Below are 6000 nucleotides of genomic sequence, written 5' to 3' on the forward strand. Positions count from 1 at the left end.
ATTTTTGTTGTTTAGACAACCTAGTCTGTGGTGTTTTGTCATGCCATCCCTAGAAAACTAATACAGAGGCCTTCACTGGTCTCGGAAAATAAAAATTAATTCAAGTCCTCCAGTTAACTATTACTGGGAACTATTTGGAAGTGCTTCCTTTGAGTATGGAAGAAGCCCCAGCTGCACTCCCACACACATACTTACTTTATGTTCAGGAAACGTGGAACTTGCTCTTACAGGGCCTTAAAAGTTCTCAGGTGTGTTATGGGGTCTTCAAGCAAGGGTCAAGAAAGAATTCTTGGAACTTTGTATGGTGCAACTTAGTAAGTTTATTTAAGTAACATAGGGACAGGACCCATGGGCAGAAAGGACTGCACTTTTTGCTATATGAAGCTGGTGTTTATATGCTTAGTGCTGGGGGTGAGGGTACAGGGAGTATTAGATCATAAATGTTTTCTTCAAATTTCTACTCGTAAAACTACTTTTGCAAGATTTCTCTGGTAGTTATGATTCAGTTTGATATCAACTGTCAGTGGGATATACAGGCATTCATGAGACCTTTTAAGAATGTAGCAACCAGCACATATTTGATCCTTATTGGAAGTATGCAGGCTATAGGCCAGCCTTTTGAGCTAAAAGTGAACGTTTTTCTGCTTTTATCCCTCTTCATTTCCCCCCTAACCAGTTTTCAGTCCTTAAATCTTTAAGGTTGTTGAAGGGTGAAGGCCTCATCTTCTGTGACTTCTTCAAGCTCACAGAGGTTGTAGAGATGTCCCTACCGATGGACCAAAATTGGTCACTATCTGTCCCTACAAGTAACTATTATGGAAGGCCATTGCTGTAGAGTCCAGAGTGGACATTGGCATAAATTTGTTCCGAGTAGTATGGATCATCTGTCAGCTGGGTGAAGGAGTCAGGAACTGCTTGCATATATTTCAACAATAGAGAACAAAGCGAAAGAGACAAAACACATTAAGATTATTATTATAATGAAAATAAAAAGAGCAAATGAGAAGACCCTTTAGTGTGAGCCAGGAATGTGGCCAGTCATTAAGCGACAATGTAGGGTCTTCAAGAGCACCAATTTGATTATTCATATCAGTAAGTAATCCTTTTATATTTTTGTCATTATCTTGAATGCAGACGCTACATTCCACTTTAAAAATGGCACATGTTCCTCCTTTTGCTGCTGTTACGACATCTAATGCCATTCTGTTTTATAGAACTGCTTTACACACTTGAGTTATTTCAGTGTTTAATAATATAATGCTATTTCAAGAGTCATTTAAGGCCTTAATTGTGTATTTATCAGGGGCCTCCATGTGCCATATGACATCTTCTAAACCTACTGATGGAAGAAAAATAGACATCAAATGGTCATGCCGATGGAACACAGATCTTGTCCATCATTGTTTTTGTTATGGAAGATGAGCTGGACTTGTGCTAGTTGTAATGCAATGGTCACGCATCCAAGCATAACCTATGGTACATCCTCCAGTCCACCCTGGTGGAAGCCATGGCCACAAATTTGGCCCACATAACCATTGTGTTTCATTAGGTGCTAACCATATGATGCCTGGTCGCCTTTTCCAGTCAGGAGCAAACCAATCAGTTGCCTATAAAGTAATGGTATGGTCACAGGCTTTTGGGGGGGAGCCATCCAATTTGGTGAGTACCACTGGGCATGAATCAAGGGAATGTTTTTTTCTGTTCCCAGCATGGAAGGACCTTTTGGCTTAGTTGTCTTACTGTGGGAATAAGCCACATATATTCATTCCATATTTGATATAATCCTTCCCGGGTGTATCGATAGGAAGGACTATGTAGTCAGGGAATTTGTTGTTGTGAGCCTGTCTGTGGGTTGACATATTCAGTTAAAATTTGGTAGTTTGAGGATAAGAGAAAGGCTTCTTATGGCCTGGAGAGTCACATGTAACAATTACCATAGGTCAGGAAGAAACATCCTTTTTAGTAATAGAAATATCCCCATATGTGCTGGTATTGGGGTGATGTATCATATTGGCTACGTATTGATGTAAATAATGCCAATCTGTACCTTGTAATGGAGAAACCCACCAAGGGAGGCCTGAAGTGTTTGATATGGACCATAAGCCACAGATCCAGCATGAAGATTGGTTTCGTAGCTCAGCATAATGTTGTGCCTATTGTTGAAAATAGTTACCATTTGGGTATGGTATGGAGATGGCAAGTAAGTCATTTTTTCTTATTTCCTTGTTCGTAGCGGAATATGAGATCTTTTGTTGGTCACAGGACTATGAGGACACATTGTCCAGTTTGTTGTCATTCTGTGTTGAAGGGGATATAAATTTAATTCTAGAAATAAGAGTCCATGTCAAGTGACCTTCTGGATTTACCATAGTGGAGTGCTTAAACTGACCCTGTAAGGTCCTTTCCATTTAGGAATTAGTTCCCCTGAATTCTTTGCCTGCCAGTATTTTAAATAGACTAGTTCTCTGGGGTTTACTTGCAAAGAATTTTGAATTTCCTTTGGGTCCGGTTTTGGCAGTACCTTATTAGCATACTTGTTAAGAGTTTTATGGATTAATCCAGCTTCTAATGAAAAGTGTAACAGATTATTATAATCTGGGTCCTAGGATAAGTCAATGGTAAGGAAGGGCCTACCATATATTAATTCAAAAGGTTTTACCCCTCATCTTTCCTGTGGGGTGGTTCTTATTCTTAAGAGACCTATTGGTGGGCACCTGGGTGGCTCAGTTGGTTGAGCGACTGCCTTCGGCTCAGGTCATGATCCCAGGGTCCTGGGATCGAGTCCCACATCGGGCTCCCGGCTCAGCGGGAAGCCTGCTTCTCCCTCTCCCACTCCCCCTGCTTGTGTTCCTGCTCTCGCTGTCTCTGTCTCTGTCAAATAAATAAATAAAATCTTTAAAAAAAAAAAAAAAAAGAGACCTATTGGTAAAAGAGTTACTCAGTTTTCTTGTGTTTCTATGCCCACCTTAATGAGATGTCTTTTTAAATTATTGGGAGGCTTGGGACACCTGGGTGGCAGTCAGTTAAGCCTCTGACTCTTGATTTTGACTCAGGTCATGATCTCAGGGTCATGAGATGGAGCCCTGCTTCGGGCTCCACGCTCAGCAGGGAGTCTGCTTTTCTCCTTCCTCTCCCTCTGCCCCGCTCCTGCTCACTCTCTTTCTAAAATACATAAATAAATAAAACTTTAAAGAAATAAATTATGGTTCGCCATTTCAACTTTGCCTGATGATTGAGGATGTCAGGCTGTATGTTAAAAATATTTAATTTTAAGGGTTTGGGCTGCCTGTTGAGTTATTTGTGCTGTAAAGGATGAGCCATTATCACTTTGAAGAGATTGAAGGAGCCCAAACCCAGGGATGATTTCCCTTAATAAAGTCTCTGTTACTTCAGTAGCCTTTTCTGTCTTACATGGGAAGGCTTCCACCCATCCAGTAGAGGTAACTATATAGACAAATAAATATTTATATCCTTATAAGGTGGCATTTGTGTGAAATCAGTTTGCCAGTCTTCCCCAGGATATGTTCCACATCTTTGGACAGGTGTTAAAAGAGGGGGTGGTCGTAGTGCATCTTCAGGGTTAACCTGGACACGTATTGCACAAGATTTATGTGCCTTTTGTAAGATGGCTCTTAATCCTATTCCCTCAAACAAGGGTTTGGTGAAATTCCATAAAGTTTCTCTTCCCATATGAGTTGCCCGTGCAGGCCTATTGCTAATTTCTTTTGTTTTTCATTAGAGACAAATATTTCTCCTTTATCATTCTTATACCATCCCTTGGCAGTTTTAGTATATCCTTCCCCGAGTGTTCCATTGTTCTCCTCCATAGTAAAAGTGGGAACAACAGTGCTTAAGGGATTTGAGACTGGTATAAGACTCATAGCTAGTTTAGTTTGAGCTGCCATTTTTGCTGCCCAATCATCTAAATTAGTTCCTTTAGATTCTAATTTTTTTCCCTTTTGATGTCCTCTACGATGCATTAGAGCAACTTCTTTAGGGAGATGAACTGCCTGTAATAGAGTTACAATTTCAGGTCCATATTTAATAGGGGAAGTATGACTGGTTAATAATCCCTTCTCCTTCCAGGTGGCACCATGTGCGTGAGGCACAAGGAAGGCGTATTTTGTATCTGTATATATACTGACTCTTAGGTCTTTAGCTAACTGAAGACCTTGAGTGAGAGCTATCAGTTCTGCCTTTGGAGCTGAAGCATTGATCGGTAATGGGTTGGCCTCGGTAGTTTTCATTAAACTAACAGTTGCGTAGCCAGCCGTTCCTTGTCTTCCTTCTGTCAGACTGCTACAATCTGTAAACCCACTATTGGCGGCATTATCTATGGCTTGATCTCTTAGATCCAGATAGCTGGAATAGACTAATTCTATTACCTCTTTACAGTCATGTTCAGACACAATAGCAGCATGGTCTGGTCCAGGCATGAGGTATGCCAGGTTTAGGGCTTGACAGGTTTTGAGCACTGTATCACGGGAGTCTAAAAGTGTAGCTTGATATTTAGTCAGTCGTCTCCTGTCATCCATGATGTCCTTGAGTTTCTAAAACTCCTTGAACCCGATAAAGAGTCCTCACTGTCAATGGCTGTCCCACTGAAAGTTTAGATGCTTCTATTAGTAGTGCAGTAGCTGCTCCTGCTCAGAGGCATGCTGGCCATCTTTGGGCTACATTGTCAATGGCTTTGGAAAAATACCCTAGGGGGTCTCGATTTATGCCCTGGTTTTTGTGTTAGTAATCCTGGGGCTTCGTCCTGTTTTTCAGCCTCAAATAGGGTAAATGGCTTTTCTAAGTTTGGTAGAGCCAGAGCCTGGCCAAGGATAGTTTAGTTTTTAGTTGTTGAAAGGCCTCTTGTTGGGGCACCTGGGTGGCTCAGTAGTTAAGCGTCTGCCTTCGGCTCAGGTCATGATCCCAGGGTCCTGGGATCAAGCACTGCATCGGGCTCCCTGCTCGACAGGAAGCCTGCTTCTCCCTCTCCCACTCCCCCTGCTTGTGTTCCCTCTCTCACTGTGTCTCTCTCTGTCAAATAAATAAATAAAATCTTAAAAAAAAAAAAAAAAAAAGAAAGTCCTCTTGTTCTTTGTCCCATTTTAAAGGCTCTTCATTTGGCCCCTACTGGCTAAGACTCAGAATCCTGGAATCCATAGGCAGCAAAATGCAGCCATTCCTAAAAAAGTTCAGAGTTGGTTTTTTATGGCAGGAGGCCCCATTCTATTATTGCTCTTTTTCTCTCTATTGACAGGGAATCATGTCCAGGAGTTAATTCATATCCTAAGTATTGTACCTTCTGTTTAGAAAATAAAACCATTTTATTTTTATTTTTTTAAAGATTTTATTTATTTATTTGAGAGAGAGAGAATGAGAGAGAGAGAGCACCTGAGAGGGGGGAGGGTCAGAGGGAGAAGCAGACCCCCCGCTGAGCAGGGAAACCGATGCGGGACTCGATCCCGGGCCTCCAGGATCATGACCTGAGCCGAAGGCAGTCGCTTAACCAACTGAGCCACCCAGGCACCCAAAATTCAAACCTTTTTAGATGATACTCAGTATCCTCCAAGAAAGTTTAGTACAATAGAATTATAGTCTGAGGCCTGTTTCATGGGGCTACATATAAAATATCATCGACATATTGTGCTATTCTTCCCTGAGGCAACGTAAGATCTCTAAGTTCTCTACTGAGTGCATTGCCAAACAAATGGGGACTATCTCTAAATCCCTGTATTAGGACTGTCCATGTAAGCTGGCATGCTTGATGTTCTCCTAACAGAGTCCATTCCAAGGCGAATAGGGGCTGGGCCTCTTTGCTTATGGGAATACAAAAGAAGGTGTCCTGTTCCAAACACTGTAAACCATTCTGTATTGCCCAGAATTGGAGTCAGTATAGTATAAGGATTTGGCACTATAGGGTGGATAGGGACTACAGCTTCATTTATTGCTCTAAGGTCTTGTACCATTCTGTACTCTCCACTGGGCTCCTTAACAGGCAAAATGGGAGTA

The sequence above is a fragment of the Mirounga leonina genome, unplaced genomic scaffold (genome assembly GCF_011800145.1).
Source record: "Mirounga leonina isolate KUSES-001 unplaced genomic scaffold, KU_Mleo_1.0 Mir_115, whole genome shotgun sequence".
Taxonomy (NCBI): domain Eukaryota; kingdom Metazoa; phylum Chordata; class Mammalia; order Carnivora; family Phocidae; genus Mirounga; species Mirounga leonina.